Source organism: Mesocricetus auratus, unplaced genomic scaffold (genome assembly GCF_017639785.1).
Source record: "Mesocricetus auratus isolate SY011 unplaced genomic scaffold, BCM_Maur_2.0 Super-Scaffold_100003, whole genome shotgun sequence".
NCBI classification, from domain to species: domain Eukaryota; kingdom Metazoa; phylum Chordata; class Mammalia; order Rodentia; family Cricetidae; genus Mesocricetus; species Mesocricetus auratus.
The window spans coordinates 45,600,589-45,620,764 of NW_024429188.1; the positions used below are offsets into that span (position 1 = coordinate 45,600,589).

The window sequence follows — 20,176 nt, forward strand, 5'->3', positions numbered from 1 at the left end:
CCAAGCACTGGGTTTCCCACAGGCGCTTAATGAGCCAACCTCCAAGTCCCTTTTTAACCATACTTAAGGTGAGTCTTCAGAGGTTGCTTTTCCACTCTATCCAGCCCTCGGGGCCTCTTCAAAGTGCTCATGACCCAGGAAGTTGGTTCTGCTAAAACCTTCTTGTCCCACAGTTTCCTCGGCATTGTGCACATATGGAGTGGCCTCAAGGGGCCTCCCTCCTTCGAAGACTGAGGTAGATGAAGGAATGCTAAGAAAAGGACTCAGTATTCTACCATCTTTGATACAGGAAGCAACTCTGAAGGCTACCAAAAGAGAAAGGTAAATACCAACCCAACCACCAACCCTCTGATGTGCAATGGTGTGTTACCTGCAAGATACGCTAGGATAATGGTGACACAAAGTCTATGGGAGTAACCAACCGATATCTGATTTGACTTAATGCCACTCCACAAGATGGAGCCCATACTGGACACTACTTGGGTGACCAAGAGCCTGAGGCTAGATAGCCAAAGGGTCTCTGGTAAAACCAAATACTGCTGTTCTTTAAAAAAAAGCAAAACAAAAAACATAGCAATAAAATGATGTTCTGCTATACTCATAAATCAGTGCATTGCTTCCTTATGCAGCAGATGGGAACAAATACAGAGACCCAGAACCAGACATTACACAGAGAGTGAGAGACCTTGGAACACTCAGCCCTAAATGGGATGATGTCTCATTCAAATCCCTCCCCTCTGGGCTCAAAGAACAAAAGAGTCTAAGAGCCAGAGGCGATGAAGGACACAAAGAAAAGCAGGCCCTCTAAACCCACATGATCAAAGCTCATATGAACTCATGGGGGCAGCATTCACAGGACCTGCACAGGTCTACACCAGGTTCTTTGCATATATTATGGCTTCCAGCTTAGTGTTTTTATGGCATTACTGTGTGTGTAAAAGAGTAGATTTTTGCTTCTTGTGCCTTCTCTTGGGCTGTTCTTCTGTTTGTTTTGTCCAAATTTTTATATTAACCAATATTTAGTTTATTTTCACTTTTCCATGTATTTTTAGTATATGGCAGTTTGGTACATTCTCTTTCTAGAATGAAAGTCAAATAACCAAGATGTCAGATCTGAAATTTTGTCCTTCATTTGGAAAAAAGAAACTGAAATTTGCTGGGACAGTGAAACACACGGACTATTGTAACATCCTCAAAGGAAGGAAGTTAAATGGCAATTACATTGGGGATCTACAGTGAAGACTCTCCCTGCATCCTGGATCTGCCTCCTCCACTACAGCGCTCTTGAGAACAGAGACAATCTTATATATGCAGGTATGTTAATTCTCTGCACTGATCTTTCCAGAACTTCCTGAATCACCCCCACCAAGCCACCAGAAGTATGAGGTAAAACTAACATCCTAAGAAACCAAAAGTACTGGATCATGAAAAGAATTGGAAACATACTGTGTTTTGTCCAATTTTTATGTGTTGGTTTTTGTTTTGTCTTATTTATTTTATTATTATCTCTCAGGAGCCTGTTTATTTGCTAATTAGAAACAGAGAGGGAATGCATTTGGATGGGAGAAGAGGTGGGGAGGAACTGGGAGACACATAGGGAGAGGAAACCATAATCAGGATATATTATGTGAGAAAAATCTATTTTCAATAAAAGGAAAACATAATTTTAAAACTTTCTCAACATATGGGGAAGTCCTGTGCATTTGTCAATAAAGTACTGTCTGGCCAATGGGGAATCTAGATAGGAGGGACTAGGAGTCCAAGAGGATTCTGGGAAGGAGAAACACAGAGAGTCAACATGTAACGCCAAGGGGGTAGGAAGCCTGGAACTATTCTCCGGTAAGAAACATACTTAGATTAACAATTATGGGGTAATACTTAAGTCAGAGCTAGCCAGTAAGAAACAAGCAAGGCCAACAGCTTCATAATTAAAAAGAAAAACTTTCTCAACATATTATTCAAATCATGGATTATAAAGTTTCTCATTAAATTCAAATAACAATAATATAAATCATTATTTTTCCAAAAAACATAGAAAAGGACTTAGTAAGTATCTGTGCTACTGTAACAGAATGCCACAAAGTGAATAATTCCCGAGTAATGGAAATTTGTTTCTCATAGTTCTGAAGGTTTGGAAGTTCAAGGGCAAGGTGTCAGCAGGGTCAGTGGCTGATGAGAACTGATCTCTACTTCCTAGAAAGCAACTGGTTGCTTCATCCTCCAGACCCGTGTCTTCAAGTAGCAGAAAGGATGGAGAGGCAAAAGAGAGTGCCTTCCATATTTGAACTCCACCCCCTTTTTTATAAAGATATCAGTTCTATTCATGAGGATAGAGCCCTTAAACTCAAGGGCCCCACCTTTTAGCATTTTTACACTGAGGATGAAGTTTCAGTCTGAATTCTGGAGGGAACAATGTCTATTCAATCTATAGCAGTGAGCAATGGGATTACAGGTATTTGCGCTGGATGCTGGATTGTTACTTAGGTGTTGGGATCTAAACTCTGGTCCTCGTGATTGCACAGCATGTGCTTTTAATTGCTGAGCCATCACTCTAGGTCCCTTTAGATTGCTTTGGTTAGTATGAATAATTTAACATTAAGTCGTCCAATCCTTGGACAAGGAGTATCTTTCTATTTGTGTTTTCTCTAATTTCCTTAATCAGTTTAGTGCAGTTTTCAGTGAGGGGAGGTTTTTGGCCCCTTGTTTATTTCCAAATGCTATGTTATATATGATGATATTTAAATTAGATTTTCCTTATTTACCTTTTGGTAGTTCATTGTTAGTCTACATAAAATAAAACTGACTCCTGTGTGTTGACATTTTCTTCTGGAAATTAATTTGTTTATCAGTTCTAGTATTTTTTTGTTTGAGGGTTTTTTGATGTTTTCTATATATAAGATCATGTCATGTGTGCGCAGAGGTAATTTTATTTCTTCCTTTCTAATTTGAATGTCATTTCTTTTCTTTGCTTACCTAATTGTTCTGGCTATAACTGCCAGTAGTATGTTGACTAGAAGTCATGAGGGTACATATCTTTGCTCTGTTCCATAATTTAGAGAAAGCTCCCAGTTTTCACTGAACGTGATGACAGCTGTGGGCTTGTTATATGTGACCTTTATTATAATGAAGCCCATTTTATTCCTAACCTTTTGAGAATTTTTACCAGTTAAATAAATTGAATTTTGTCACTAAAATTATTTCTTCATTTTTTGAAATTAAAATATAGTTACATCATTTCTTCCCTTCCCTCTTTCCAAGTCCCCTCACTCCCTCTCCAATTCATGGCCTCTTTTTCTTTGTCATATATGTGTGTTTTCATAAACATATGTATGCATAAACATATAAATACAACATCCTCAATCTGTATAATGGTTTTTCAAGACTGACTAATTGCTATTGAATAATCAACTGGGGAAGGTTTATCTCTAGATAACTGTTTCTCCAACTCTCAGCATTCCTTAGTAGCCTGCAGTTCTTTGTGTAGAGTTGAGGAGACCCCTTGAGATTTCCCCCTTCCATGTTAGTGTGTCTATTGATGCTGTACTTCTTCAGCTTCATTGATATTTTTTACTATTGTTTTCCTAACAATCTTGAGTGTGTGTAAGTGCACATGTGTGCAGGAAGGTGGACGTGTGTGTGTGTGTGTGTGTGTGTGTGTGTGTGTGTGTGTATGTGTTGCTGGGGATGAAACATGGGTTTAATGCATGATATGAAAATAATCTTCCACAGAGAATCACATCCCCAGATCTATATTGAGTCAGTCATTGTGACACAGGCATGTAACCCCAGCTACTTGGGACACTGAGACAGGAGGACCACAAATTTAATATCCGGTTCCAGCCTACTGAGTGACTTCAGCTTAGTGAACCCATATCTCAATTTTGTTGTCATTAAAGGACGAGGGAAATAACTCACTTGTAGCATGCTTACCTAGTGTGTGAGAGGTCCTGAGTTCAATCCCAAGCATCACCTAAACAGAAACGGGAGGAGGGAGGGAGGGGAAGGAAGGAAGGGGGAAGAGATTGTTTTACTACTGCACTAGTGCTTTTCTGGTGTCCTGTAAGTTTGGCACATTGTATTTTCATTTTGTTTCATATTTTCTAATTTCTATTTTGATTTTTTTCTTTGGCCCACTGGTTGTTTGAGAGCATGAGGTTAGGCCAGCCAGATGGCTCAGCAGTAGAGGCACTTGCTGCCTGATTATGCAAGCTTTAATGATTTGAGCTTGAGCCCCTGAACACACATAAAGGTAGAAGAGAGCTGACTCCATAGAGTTGTTCTCTGACTTCCACATGCACACTGTAAGCATGTGTGCCACCCTCTCCCACGGTTAGAGCAATGCACACAAGTAATAATTAACATTCAAAAGACTATTGGGTTAATCAGCACATAATTGGGTTTCATTCTATTGAGGAAAAGAGGAGGAGGAGGAGGAGGAGGAGGAGGAGGAGGAGGAGGAAGCAGCAGCAGCTGTTTGGTATCACTGGTCTTCTTCAAATTGTTAACAGTTATATTGTGACCTATCGTGTAATCTATCGTCTAGTGAATGGTCCATGTTTACTGGAAGGGAATGTGTTTTCTATCGCTGAGCGATGTGCTCCGAGTACGTCTGTTAATCCATTTATTTGCTAGCATTCTAAGACCGAGTTCTCTTACTGGTCTTTTGCTGTAGTTGCTGAAAGTGGCTGTTGAAATATTTATGTCATTTCACAGTTCTATATGCTTTCATTTTGCTGTCTAGCAACTTCTTGTTTGAACTTCACGAACTCCCTTTGGCATTTATTGTAAATCTGGCCAAGTGGAGACAATCGCCTTTGGTTTTATTGATGAAGGAATGTTCTTATCATTTACTTGCTTTGAAAGAACAGTTTGGCTGGCCCTAGAGGTTTGGGCTGACTTTTTTTCTTTCAGTACTTTGCCTCACCCCATTCCTTCTCAGCTGAGAAGGTGTCTACAAAGAAATCTATGCATATATAGACGCAGCCAGGCTCCTTTGCACATGATTAGTTAGGCTCCTCTTCGAGCGTTCACATTCTTCATTTGCCTTTGGACTTTAAAAAACAAATAAAAGGACATGAAAGTGATATGGGTATTCAGTTGGGAGTGGTAAGAATGGGAGGAGTAGAGAGTGTGTGGGTTGCAAACAGAATGTATTATATACATGCATGAAATTGCCAAATAATAAATTTTTAAAGTCTATCTACACAAAAAAGATGATTTTATCTTAATGCATCTAAATGTAGGGTTTTTTTTATTTCATGTATCTGGTTGCCTACTTACCTATCCAAATTTGGGAAGTTTTGAGCACTAGTTCTTTATATAATCTTTATTTCCCCCTTTTCTCTTTTCTTTTTATTTCTCAAATTTCTATGACATGTACTTTTGTTCACTTTATAGGACCCATAAGTACTATAGAACGCCTGTCCAGTCTGGATAACTTCAAATGAACTGTTTTCACAATCTCTATTTTCTCTCTTGATCAAGTATGATGTGTAAGCTCTGTATACATTTTTAGATCAGTTATTCTTTAATCAAGAACTTGTTTTTTCATAGTTCCGATTGCTATGTTAATATTCTCATTCTATTCCAATATCATTTCCTGTTTTAATTTAGTTGACTATCTGTGTATCCTTATAACTCATGACACTTCTTTCATATGATAATTTTGAATTTATTTTTATGAGACTAGTCATAGATTTCCTCAATATGGAGATTCCTCAGGAAAATGGGAATCAATCTACCACAAGATCCAGCAATCCCACTCTTAGGCATATATCCAAAAGATGCAAATTCATACAAGGGCATCTGCTCCACTATGTTCATAGCAGCATTATTTGCAATAGCCAGAACCTGGAAGCAACCTAGATGCCCCTCAACTGAAGAGTGGATAGAGAAAATGTGGTACATTTACACAATGGAGTATTACTCGGCAGAAAAAAAAAACAATGGAATCTTGAAATTCGAAGGTAAATGGGTGGCACCAGAAGAAACCATCCTGAGTGAGGTAACCCAGTCACAAAAAGACAAACATGGTATGTACTCACTCATATGTGGATTTTAGACATGGATCAGGAGAGTGCCAGTCTGCACTTGCACTGACAGAGAGTCTGGGAAACAGGAAACATAAGAGAGATATGCATGGTACTTCAGAGAAGAGGAATGAGGCAAGATCTTCTGAACAGATTGGGAACACAGCGAGGGGTGGGGAGGGAGTGGAAGCTGGGAAGAAAAGAGGGGGAGAAGAGGAAGAGAGAGTAGGTCATGGAGGAACAGGAAGGTTGACTGGGGGGGGAAGGATAGGGGGAAGAGGGAATCATAGGTTAGAAGACAGATCTGGCACCAGTGTGACCTCTAGTGATCTAAAGGGATGACACCAACTGACAAGCTAAGCAATAGTGGAGAGACCACCTCGAATGCCCATTCCTGATAATGAACTTGATGTCTATAACCATCCTGGAGCCTTCATCCAGTGACTGATGGAAGCAGAGGGAAACACCCACCGTTAAACACTGAACTGAACCCATGGAACCCAGTGACAGAGAGAGAGGAGCGGTGAGCAAATTGGCAAAGAATGGGCTGGCAAAACCAGAAGAGACAGCTTATCTGAACAGGGGAGAGCTCTTGGACCCCAGAACGACAGCGGGGAGGCCAGCATGGGACTGATCCAGACCCCCTGAGTGTGAGAGTCAGTGAGGAGGCCTGGGCAACCTATGGGGTCCTGGGCAGTGGATCAGTGTTTATCCCTGGCATACAAATGGACTTCGTGTGTCCATAACACAAAGATGGATGCTCTCTCAGCCTGGACTCTTAGGGGAGTGCCTGGACCCTGTCCTGAGTGAAATGACAGACTCTGTATGTCCTCTATGTGGAAGGAAATGCCGATAGGGTGGGAGGCTGGGGGGGGATGGAGGGGAGGGAGAGGGAACTGGGATTGACATGTGAAGCAAGCTATTTAAAATTAGAATAATAAAAGAAAAATAAAAAGAATGAAAAAAGGCACTCTGTCTCCCTCACTCTCAGTCCTGTGGCTGCAGTACTAACTAATTTCCCACCTACCCAGTACTTTGAAGTCACCCAGGCATTATTTGTCTGCATACAGCTTTGCCAATAACTAAATATAACTAAGTACAAAGTGCAAACTTTGTTTTCCTACTGTCTCTTGAGCCTGATTCTAAGACGAGAATTAAAAAGGATTGTAGTTACCCAATGGGAAAATAGGTGGGTAAGTTATGTTAACCAACTGGAGAATTGTTTGCGTTTTCCCCGTTTCTGAGATGCCTCCCTCTTTCCCTGAACCCTGGAACTTGTGTCCTTTGTCGGTGTCTCACTCCCCTGACTTTTGTCTCACACTCTTTGTCATCTTCCATGCTTCCCCTTCTCATAAAGCTGTCACAGACCAGGACACAGCCATTTCCTGTACTTCTTTATATTTCTGTTTTTCAATGACCTGAACAATGTGTTCCAATGCATGGACAGCCTGAAACCACCACTGATTTAGATGTCCCCTGGCCCTGAAGGTGATTGGAATGAGGCCAGCCTCAAGTTGGTGCAGCTCGTCCCCCACCCCTCTGAAGGGAGAAGGCTGAGAATCATGGGTTCTTCCTCAAGCTTCCTCATGCCTTGCTTCAGCCCTGCCCACTCAGGTGTCATAAATTGCTCTCAGCCGACAGCAAGAAGCTTGCTCAAGATCCCTGGAGACGGTGAGAGGCCCTGACAGGCATCTGCTTGCACACTCTGGACTACAGTTGAGAAATGAGCGGACTACTCTGAATATGCCTGCTCTTGTCTGATCATGGTAGCCAACTAAAGTGGGGTCTGGTTAAGACTCGGGAGGGAGAAATGAGAAAGAGTACCTATACTCTAGTAAGGGACACAGGAATGCTGAGATTGCCCATGTGCTTCCTGTCCCCAGAGTGCGGACACTGACATGTAGCCATCCCTATGTAAGTACTTCTGTCCTCTAAGCAGCAACGCCAGGCAAAGTTACCACTAAACACAGTCCAGCACGAAAATGCTCCAGTGTTAGTTTACATGAACATCAGAAAAATAACATAGTAGCAATCAATATAGAATGATTAATACAGGCTGGATACTTTTGTATCAATGCAGTTATAAAGAGCAGTGTCAATATTATTGATGAATGAAGGGGCATGAAAGTAAAATATCTTGTGGCTTGTCAAAGTTCATCTGTGATCACCGGACTGTGTGACAATCCCAGGTCCATTACTCTCTGCCTGTTTTTTGAGGTGCTGCAGCAGCCCCAGGACACCTTAGAGTGCTTGTTGGTGACAGCTAGAATCCAAGGGACAGGGTAGAGTAGGCCATCTCCAGATAGCTTTAGGGGTGGCCTCAGAAGAAGGACAGCAGCCTCTATAGGACAGAGCAATGTGCACACAGCAGCCCTTTCCCAATTCTGCTCTGCCTCCATTCCTTTCGGCCAGCTGGCTTCTGCCATCCTTGTTGAAATACAGTCCCTCACTGTTCAACGGCTGTCAAGGACCACTCTTTGCGCACTTGGCTCCTGTACCCGTTCTAGAATCTTCAGCAGGAGGTCAGAGAGTCCTCCCTATCTTTTGCACTGGGCTGCCATGGAAAGAAAGCAGGCTTGAGAGGTGGGCCCCAGTTCTCTGCTGCCCATACTCTTAGATCTCCATCTGCAAGAGGGTGCCAACACTTCACAAGTGAACTTTGAGGTAGACAGGGCATTCTCAGTGGGAAAGAGCAGGCCGTGGTGCCTGGCATGCAGCAGTACTTAGCGTCCATGTATTCCCTCATATGCATCAGAAGCATGGATGCCATCCTCACCCACCATTCCCTAGGCTTGTTTCAGCCCTATTTTCTGCTTCCAGATGACAGCCCATCACTCCTGTTCTGCCATGACTCTGTCTCCATTGAAACTATGCACATGCAACCTGCCGCAAGCTCCCTGAGTGGACTGCACAGGCTTCTCTACATCAGACTTTGTGATGGTCACTCCCATATGAGACAACACTTTCCTGTGCCTATCCTTGATGCCAAAAACAGGACATGACATTAAGAGTAATAGATCAATTGACCAAGGAAGGTTGCCTAAGGGCTTGAAGTGTGTGGATCCTGCAGAGGGTGAAGAAGGCTGTGTCAATTATGGCAGAGACTTGGTAGAGCAAAACCCTAGAGTGAATGAGGCAGCACAGTCAATAGGAATTAAATTCATGCTTTACTCCAGGATCATATTGGGCAACCTGTTAGGTGTCTGTGTGTTTTATAGAGTCTGGTCAACACCCTAAAATTTATGTACTCCTGCCCATGTATAGATGAGAGAACTAAGCTGCAGAGAACCATGTGATCTGGACAAGTTGTGACTGGTAACAAGTGGCAGAAGCAGAATGTAAACACATCTCAAGGCAGCTCCAAATGTAATTGGCTACCTACTTCACTGCGCTGGACAGGGTAGAAGACTCAGGGTTGGACATTAAAGGTGCCTTATTCCAGATGTTCCTAGGCTATAAGAAGGATGGCCATGTGTTGTGTGGGGGTTTGCCCCAGCATTGCAAATTCTTTCCCTGAGGGAGAAAAGTGGCTCCTTATGACTCAGTAAGTAAATGAAACTTACAAGACTCAGGAAGTAAACAAACTGCACAAGTCTCAGGAAGGTTCAGAAGGTTTCAAAACCCACAAGGCCCCTCTAAAGATTATATAAGCAAAATATATGTTTGGGAGAGGAGATGTTCTGACCCCAAAGTTGCCTTTGAGACATCCATGCTCCTATGAGTACAAGTCACCCATATTCCTCTAAGTAACTCCAATAAACTAACTGCTGACTAAGCTACACATGCAATTGTTGCTTTGGTGTTGTTGGTACTCTATCTGGACTGAGGAGAATTTTGTCCATGTCTTCCCTGGAAAAAGCACACATCATATGATGGCTAGCTCAATAATCTTAATTTGAGTGTGTGTATGACAGGGATTGTATATAAGCACGATGGAGCCCTGATGAAATATGAAATAATTATAGCCACAAACCTGGGTTCATGTCTTTCTGGAAGTCTCACTGATGACTTCAAGGTGAAATGTTTGAGCTCAGTACCATCAGATAGGTATAGCTTCAGGAGGCCTTAAAATATGGTAACCTCTATAGATGCACACTGCAAGCCTTTTTAATTCCTGGGGAAACTGAGCCTCAGAAAAGTTAGTTTGTTCAGAGCCCCAGAGATTAAAAAAGTGACAAGAACAGGGCTTTCTGATCTCAAGACAGGTCCTACCTCCACCTGTGACAGACAGTGTAGGGAAAAGGGACCAGACAAAGAAACACACCCTGAGTAGAGCCAGAGAAACACACTTTGGCCCTGCAACCAGAACCAATGAAATGCACCCTGACCCTGGAACTAGTGTCAAAGAAACACACTTTGTCCCTGGAATCAGAGTCAGTGAAAGAAATGCACCCTGGCCCTAAAATTAGAGCCAAACGTCTAAAAAGGACCAGAGAAAGAAACACACTCTGTCCCTGAAACCAGAGCCAAATCTGACCCTAACCCTGTGCAGGAGATCTATCCATCCTAAACTTGGGGATTGAAATCTGACCAATCCCCACCCTGGAAACCTCCCTGGAAAACTTCGCCCCCTAGTGTTTGTTCGGCTTGTGGCTGTGGGGCAGCCACTCTCCTGGATTCTTCCCTCCCAATAAATCTGTTAAATGAGGTTTGGGTAAAGACCTTTTTTCACCGGAGCAGAGATGACCCAGAGCAGAGGGGAGCAGGGCTGTAACACTTTTTTGCCCAGGGAAACCTTCCCCTGGGTAAGCGAAATTGTTACCCTCTGCTCTGGGGCGCTGGGGGAAACCCTCTCCCTCCAGATCAGAACTGAGGAAGCCTTTCCCTGAAGCAGGGCTGTAAGCTGCTATGCTTACTGTGACCTGTGGTAGTCCTTGGCTCCTGATTGCCCAAATACCTTTCCATCCGAGCTGTAACACTCAGTGTTCTATGACTCCAGAGTGCCAGAATCCATCCCTGTCCATCCCATCTGATCCTTCGAAATGCTTACAGACACTGCCCAATACATGGCAAGCAAAGAGGTGGAAATGAAAAGAAGAGACTTGGTGGGCAAAGAGAGCTACATTGGAGGGCAAGTCAAAGAGGTAGTGACAACAAATAATAATACAGGACTCTTGAGGCCTCTCCAGTCCGCCGAGGAACCAAAAGATGGTGAACTATGCCTGGGCAGGGCAAAGCCAGAGGAAACTCTAGTGGAGGTCCATAGCGGTCCTGACATACAAATCGGTCTTCTGACCTGGTATAGGGGCAAAGGACTAATCCAACCATCTAGTAGATGGTTCCCTGACCGGGACTCGAACCCCAGGCTGCGGCGGTGAGAGTCCTGAATCCCTGCTGCACCATGATGAGGAAATGTGCTTGTGGGGCGGGGGAGTACTTCTGATTGTGTCGAGACTTCAGATCAGACTTGGTGACTCGCTGAATTTAAGCATATTAGCGGAGGAAAAAAAACTAACCAGGATTCCCTCAGTAATGGTGTGTCAACAGGGAAAAGTCCTGATGGCATCCCAAATGGCGGCTTTGATGGTCACTTGGCAGAGAGTGGAGGAACTGCTGGTTCTAGGGGCAGAAATGCCTGAGAAAAATCTAAACAGGTAACAGATAGAAGAGGAAGCAGTGCAGGTGGAAATGGGCAGAAGAGGAAGCAGAAGAGGGAATCTGTCCCAAGTTGAGAAGGAAAGAAAACAGAATAAATGAGGGAGCAATAGACACCGAGAACTGGGGCTGGGGACAGGAGAAGCTATAGAAGAAGAGCAAGTAGGACTGGGCTAGCACCTCATGGACCCATCTCATCAGGGGCACCACTGACCTCTCCAACTTGTTCCTCTCTCTCTCCCCTTGAACTCTGAACAGCAGCGTTGCTGACTGCTGACTCTGGAAAATGCTCACCGGTTCCCATCAGGGCCATTACAACTGTTCACTATTTCCTCTGCTCAACTGCATCTCTGCATAGATAACTTTTTCCTTTCTGGAAGTCTTATTGGAGCACTTAACCTCCTCAGAGACTTAGTTACTGACCTCCCTACTAGGGTAGACATCCACTCATGATGACCTCAGCCTGGTTAATCACGTTTGTAGCCCTTGGCATAGCTGAACACAGCTTGTGCATCTGTGTATTTACTATCTACCTTCCTCCACTCACCCTCTCTTGAGAAAGCTAATGAAAAAAGGTAAGAAACTTGGGTAGTAGTGTCTTTGAAAGGATGGATAAGTGAATGAATGGATTGATGGGTGGAATAGTAGGTAGAAGGCTGCATGGACAAGTGGGTAGATGGATGTGTGGAAGGGTGGATGATTAGATGGACAGACAAGTGGATGGGTAGGTCAATGGATAGTTGGATTACCGAGTGGGTGGGTAAATGAACAACTGAGTTGGCACGTGGGTGGATGATGTTTGGATGCACAGGCAGACAGATGAACAGATGGATGGATGATGATTGAATGGATGGTGTCTTAGTTAGGGTTGCTATTCCTGTGCTGAAACACCATGACCAAAAAGCAAGTTGGGAGGAAAGGGAAAGGATTTCTTTAGTCTACACGTCTATATCACTGCTTGTCAAAGAAGGAAGTCGGGACAGGAACTCAAACTGGTCAGGAACCAGGGGGCAGAAGCTGATGCAGTGGCCATAGAGGGGCACTGTTTACTAGCTTGTTCAGTGTGGCTTGCTTCGCCTGCTTTCTTATACACCTCAGGACCACCATCCAGAGATGACACAACCCACAATGTGCTGGACCCTCCCCATTAACTCATTAATTAAGAAAATGCCATACAGCTGAATATTATGAAAGAATTTTCTCAAATAAGGTTCCCTCCTTTCAGATGACTCTAGTTTGTGTCAAGTGGACATAAAACTAGCCAGCACAGGTAGATAGATGGATGGATAGGTGGATGGATGATGGATGGATGGATGGATGATGGATGGATTATGGGTGGATGGGTGACTGGATGGATGATGGATGGATGGATGATGGGTGGATGATGGGTGGATGGTGGATGGATGGATAAATCAGTGGAAGCACAATGCAGTCCCTGCTGCCTGCCTCTTTCATGCTTTACTGTTTGCCAAAGAACTGGTCACTTTCAAACACACTCCCTGTTTTGGTGACTTCCTATATGTGTTCCTCATGCAAAATGCTTGTTCAACAAGTGCAGGGGTTCTTACTGACGTTGGTCCCTGCTCTATGTCTGTTGGTAACAACAGGGGCTGTCACATATTAAACACTCAGTAAATATTTGTTGCACCAGTCACTGGCGCCCGGGAGAGGGGCCTCCTTATTTCAGGGGCCTGGGGAGAACTGAATGGGCAGCAGAAGGACAAAGTTGAGATAGCCTTGGGAAGGGAAAGGCCTAGAAACCAGAGGCCCCTGAAAAGCCTGGGAGGCAGTTCTGAGTGTGGGTTTTACTTCCAGCAGCTTCCTGGCTCCTGGGGCCCACATTCCCCATGGAGTACCACTGCCCTCTTGTGGACTATACCGAGGCCTAGCTGGCTCCAGGCTTCAGCTTCCCCTCCACCCAGAGGACCAGTCCTCACTGGCTTGCTTAGTCCAGGTAGCTGCTCAGCTGCTTCTATCACTAGGGGCAGCTGCAAGCACAGCCCAGGAAGCTTTTCCTCCCTTTTGAGCCGGTGACTTCCCAACAGTGTCTGTGTCGTGTCTGTGCCACCCACCTAGACCACTTCCCACAGTGAGTGTGTGCACAGCAGCTTGTGCTCATCCGTGCTCAGGGGTCAATGCCAGCATATGTAGTGCTGTGAACTATGGTCAACTCTGAGTTGTTGGTGACACCAGGCAGGTCCTGGGCCCAAAAGGGATTGGGTGTCTAGCCCTAACTTTAGAGAAGTGTTTTTCAACCTGTGGTTCGCGACTCCTTTGGGAGATCAAATTGTTTATCACAATTCCTGACAGTAGCAAAATTACAGTTTTGAAAAGTAGCAATGAAAATCATTTTGTAGTTGGGGTTCACATAGAGAATGCTGGTATATTGTTTGGTCCTTCCAGGATCCTGCCTTATCTTCCTCATAAACCTTGTTAACCCACTGGTGGCCAATGCTCACCCTCTTCCTCTGGGTCATCACCATAGTTGCCCACGTCAGGGCAATTAGGGAAACTCCTGTGTGGAAAACCCAATATGCCTATATCTCCAACAATGCACTGGTCCACTGTGTCCTGGAAGCCTAGCCCTGCTTACGCTATCCTGTGCCCCCAAAAGCCAGAGGGTAACTGGTTTAATTTTTTATTTGTGTTTTTGCTGATTTTTTTCTCACCTGGTTCCTTTCCATGGTTCCTTGAGGTATTGGCCAGGAAAAGCCCAAGGCGGTCAGGGACAAGTAGAAGAACTATGGAAAGAGGTGACAGAAGACCAAGGCTTGGTGAGCATTCCACCTGTTTTGGCTGTGGTTGGTGGTCATACAGGCTGAAGCAGCGCTACCTGAACACTCAGACAGCCTGAGGAATCATGACTCATAGGATTTTGTTGGACACTTAAAGGGACTGGAGCTTGGAGTTAAATTATATTTTCTACAGTTTCTCTGCTATAGTAAGGAGTCTGTCCTGTCTTAGGATGTTGGAGGCTAGAGCCCAGCACAACAGGATTGCCAGGCGAAAACCCATGGGAGCTAAAAGGGTCGTGAGCATGAAGACCTCATCAGTGAACTGGTGTCACTATTTCAGGAGTAGTTTGGTATTGAGAGAGTGGCATCCAAATTTGCCTACTCTTTTCCATTACCTCTCTCACTGGCTCAGTCTCAGCCTCTCTCTGGCCGCTTTGTGATTGGTTATTCCCATTCAATCTCACTTTCTTGGGTTTCTCATCCTCTAGTATCCTCAGCAAGTCTCTCTCGTTGTGTTAGATCCAAAGGGGGAAAAAAAGTAAAATGAGACCTCATCACTTAAAGATGAGTGTGCCCGGCTTTCTGATTGTTAGGAAGTCGTAGCAGGTTAGCGCACAGGAAACATGGAAGGACTCCACCCCTGGCTGTCAGCTGCCCATTGCACCGGGTTCTAGAGCAGATGTTTTAATTAGATACTTGAGTTGCAGTTGTTTCACTCTATACAGTTCACAAGTACAAAATGTTTCCATTGCGTCCAGACATCAAAGAAATGTCAGAATTCTTTGACCTCCGTAGGACCGTCTCTACTAGGACTGCACTAATCTGATCTTTGTAGAATGCAGCTGCGGCTGGAGCCTCTCCCACGTTTGCAATTCATCAAGCTCTCCATTCTCTTCCAGGAAAAAATTCCGAGTGCACCGTGCTTGTGACCTCCATCCTTGATTTGCCTGCCTGACCCTTGTGAAGGAGTGTGGATCGACGGATAGTATTTCAGGAGCTATACCTGAATTTTCCCGTCAAATTCACCAAACAGCTCTTCAAAAGACTTTCTATAACCCCCTCCATTTTTGCAGATGAGAAAACTGAAATCTAAGGAAGTGAGAGAAACGGTCAGTAGTAAGGGTTAGAGCCGTAGCATTGATTCCTGACTGGGGCTTCCCTCGGGGGTCTACCTAACCTTACTGATGATGAAAATAACATCTTCCTCCAAGGCACATGGAAACATTTAGTGAGGCAGTGAATCAAATGGAAGCCTTCAGCACTGGGAGCAGAATAGCTTCCCTAAGCGCTACCATAGATTAGCTGGTGTGCCCTTACAACCACTGCTCTGCCCTCTTCCAAAAGTTAAGCTGTGAAATGGCAAGGCCAGTGCCCTTGGATGTTCTGCCTCTAAAGTAGGGGAGGGAAGTGACCACATATTGGAGGCTCCCTGCTCATGTGGCCCTGGATTTTCTTGTCTCCTCCTCTTCCTCCTTCTTCTTTCTCTTCCTCTTTTCTTTCTCCTCTTCTTCTCTCTATACCCCTTTGTATTTTTCCTCTTCCTCCCTCCTCCCTTCTCTCCTCCTCTCCCCCTCTCCCCCTCCTCCTTTTAGTCCCACTTTCTCTTTCTTTTTCCCCTCTTCTCTCCTGTTTATCATATTTCTTGTGGCAGGGTCTCACCCTGTAGTCCAAGCTGGGCTGAAACTCACCTCCAAGTTGTTGCAATCCAACTTCCTCAGTCTCCCAAGTGCTGAGGTCACAGGCATAAGCTACCATGTCTGACTAGACAGTTCCTATCATGCCTTGCTGAGTAACTTGTTAGTGACTTGACAGCTACCCTGTGGGGCAGTGTCATTATCTCCATATCATAGCTGAGAACTCTTGAATCCTCATAGTAGAAGTGAGGGTAGAAAATGGGGTCAACCTGAGACTCAACACCCTATGTCCCTTGCATCCTAGAAAAAGGCCTTAGGGCATCTTGGTAGGATTCACTATTTCCATAAAAGAATACGATACCTCTTACCTGTCCCAGTTTTGGTCTAGGTGACACATTCTTTCCCATAGTGGGTGACACTATGATGGTGGCCTTATCCAAAGCCTATATGTGCCTTTGAAGAAACCCCTAGAATTTAGCCACTTCCCACCACTGGGCAAGGGCACCCACAATGTCGCTGAAGTTAGAATACACAACACTATAAAGATGTTGCAAAGTGATTTATACTGGAATAGTATATCCTGCTCCAGAGAATTGAGGTTGACCCTGAATGTAGGTGGACCACCTTATGGAGAAATGACACTGGGTATTGTCTTCTGGTATCACACACACATGCATGTGTATCTGCACACATAAAAATATGAATATACATGTACACACACACTTGGCATAGAAGCTAGCCAGATCTGGGGGCACTTTTTTAACTATATAGTCATCTCTCTGCATCTACCTCCACAATTCAATGATGATCTACATATGATTTATATTTTACACTCTCTCAGAACTGCAGCCTTGTTACAGCCTGTGGCAGCCACAGCTATTAATATCTGAGACAGAAAGGAAGAAGGAACCAAGTAAAGAAAAGGGACTCCTATCTGTTATCTGATTTCTTCCAGATGCTAGATGTGTGGCCTTGTGGTTGTTTGCATATCTGGAATATTTTCTCACTGACCTTGTCTGCTCGCCTGCTCCTCTTCCAGCATGGTGGATTCTTGAGTGTGTTTCTCTTATCTTCTGAAAAGCTTCATGTAGCCTGGGCACTTTGAAATCAAGCACAGTGATAAATCATCTGTTTTTTAAAATAATAACCACTGGAGTGTGTATATATATTATACTTCTATTAGAATAATGTAATGTAATGTTATAATTATGTAATAATATGTAGTATATTATAATATTCATATAATTATATATACATGTGTATATATGTATGTAATCTCTATCTCTACTCCCTTCCAGAGAATCAGACAGTTGGAAGTGCTGTCCCATAACTTGTACCTTTCCACAGAATCCTACCAAACTGTTCTGAATCTCTCTACTTGCCAGACAAGGAGATGGACTCATGTTCAGAGGTCACATAGGACAGGGCTGGAAGTAGAACACACACTGGATCGGCATGTCTTGGGAGTAGGCCTGTCTCAGGGCCTGTGAGCAGCAGGACAGTCCAGCTGAAGAGTCATGTGAGGGTGCAGGCCCCCTGTCCTGAATCTGGCTACAAGAAGGGGACCCTACTGCTGCTCGGATGATGGGGCCACCTGGGCCCTTCTTATCCTGAACCTGTTTTGTTCTTTCTAGATTTTCTTCTCCATGCTTACCTTTCTTTGTAGAAAAACAAATTATACAGTAAAAACTACAAACAAAATTTTCAGTACATCCTCACAAATTCTAAAAACAACACATATTTTAAAAATTATATTCATCATCCTTTTAAAATAGCAAGTTTATTGAGATATAATTCACATACCATGCAGTGTATGCTTTGTAAACTGAAAGTACACAATTTAATGGTTTTTATTACATTTGCAGAGTTCAGTACACATCACAATTATCAGAGTTTGGTTTCTATTGCTGCGATAAAGATAATCAAAAGCAACATGGAGAGAAAGGCTTACCCATCCTGAGTGACAGTCCACTGAGGGAAGTCAGGGCAGGAACAAAAGCAGGCCAGGAATCTGAAGGCAGGAACTAAAGCAGAAGCCATGGCTAAGTGGTGCTTACTGACTTGCTCAGCCTGCTTTCTTATAGCACCCATGACAAACGGCACAGGAGTAGCACTGCCCCCAAAACGATGGGCCCCCCACATCGATCATTAATCATGAAAATGACCCAGAACCTTGTATACCGGCCAGTCTTATGGGGACATTGCTTTACTTACTTTTCTATTGCCATGAAAATAACACCACAACCAAGGCAACTTAAAAATGAAAAAGTTTAATTCGGGGCTCATGGCTGTAGAGGGCTAGATTTATGAACTTCATGGTGGAGCACTGGAGCAGTAGCAGAGAGCTCACGTCTGATTCATAACGGTAAGGCAGAGAGAAAGAGAGAGCTAACTGGGAATGGTGTGGACTTTTGAAGCCTCAAAGTCCACCCCTAGTTACACACCTCATCCAAGGATGCCACACCACCTAATCCTCCTCAAACATTTCCCGCACTGAGGACCAAGTATCCAAACATATGAGCCCACGCAGACCGTTCTCATTCAAACCACCACATACATTTTCTCAGTTAAGGTTCCCTCTTCCTAGATATGTCTAGGCTTGTGCCAAGCTTGTGACAAAGCCCAACCAGCACAATGGTCAAGAACGTTTTCATTTCCTCTCAGGGAAACTTCACACCCTTTTGACAGCTCCTCCAACACCCCCCGCCGCCCCCGCATATGCTCTAGCTTTCCAACTATAGAGCCCGTGCTGGAAACTTCCTACAAATGGTGTCTTATAATAAATAGATGGCTTTTGTGACTAGTTTCTTCCATTAAAGTTCAGTCATAGTATATCGCAGGTCACTGTTTTCTTATCTCATGGATGTAATACACAAAAGTTAGCAAGTATTGATCATTATGGAGAAGAAAAAAATATCACAAACAACCCCATTGTACCCAGTGTAAACATTGTTAACATTTTAGTGTATTTCCTTTCCATATTGGGCATAGACAGACCATATGTACATCTACATAAAAGTTTGTAGATATAGAAATAGATATGTACTGAGTCCTTCAAACTTTTCTGTCCACTCACTCAGATGGGCCCACTAAGGGACAGACCATTCTGCAGAACCAGTTTCATCCCATGGAGATGGGGTCTGAACTTAGGTAGAGAAAGACAAGAGAAGACTTACCTATAACCTTCTTTAACAGTAGTGAGTTCCCTGTGTCTGGGGCTACATAAGCAGAACCCCTGACAATGGTTGCTAGGGATGTTACACGGTGACTTGAGCTTCAGAGTCTGGTGACACAGAATTAAAGTAGACATATTTCTGTGTTCTTTCCTGATTTAGAACTGGGACTTGGAGATGCTGTCTAGTTGTCTCCCATGTGGTTTCCCTATGGATGCACAGTGTGGTTCAGTTCTCCAGCAGCTTTATCTAGGTTTCATTTGGGGATAGTGATTAATGTCAAACAAAGTTCTTAATTTCCCTGTTGTTTTCCATACTTGCCTCATGGACTAGAGTTCTCTATCCTGGTCCTGATTGCAAGGTGAGTGATGGGTCTTAAACACTTAAGGCAGACTTACTGTGGTTTGGCATCTGCAAACCAGGCAGGAGTTTCCTGGAAAATTGGTTAGCAATGGAAATAGTGGAGAAAGGAGGAAGTGGGGATGGAGGGTGAAAAGTTGAAGGATATTCATGTGAGAGGGAGAGAAGAAATGAACTTTTATTCAGCTCTACCTGGTTGTCAGGTACAATATTCAGCACAGAGGTAGAATGGACTAGTGGAAAGAAAAAGAATTAGAGTTAAGCCTTTGCTCTCTTAATCATTATTTTTCCTTGTATTTAATCAACATTTATGGAGCCAGATATGTACCAAGCACTGTGCTAAAGACTGAGCTTCTAACTTTCTACCTTATGGAACTCTAGTCTGGTAGGAGAGACAGACATTAGGCAAGCAATTATTCAGAAAGATCCCTAAATATAAACTGTGGTGAATGCTCTGAAAACACACATAGGCTTGCATATGCATGAGCGCGCACAGACAGACAGACAGACAGACACACACACACACACACACACACACACACACACGGAAGAACAGGGGTAGGTTTTGATTGAGACTAGTGAGAGGAATCACATTCAGACTGTGCGACTTGGACATGCCAAGGATATTTTCTATGAAGAAATGACCCTGA

General features: G+C 43.8%; 1 long non-coding RNA gene across 2 annotated transcripts; it reads left to right on the forward strand.

Moving 5' to 3' along the window:
• Positions 1 to 121: 121 nt before the first annotated feature.
• On the forward strand, positions 122 to 18,825 carry LOC121139984. Of its 2 annotated transcripts, XR_005876778.1 has the most exons (5): positions 122 to 321; positions 1,084 to 1,314; positions 14,320 to 14,398; positions 15,259 to 15,468; positions 17,292 to 18,825. It is a non-coding gene; the product is annotated as an uncharacterized LOC121139984 (long non-coding RNA). The 2 variants fall into 2 exon arrangements; XR_005876777.1 differs by lacking the exon at positions 17,292 to 18,825 and having other exon boundaries at positions 15,259 to 17,137.
• The last annotated feature ends 1,351 nt before the right edge of the window (positions 18,826 to 20,176 follow it).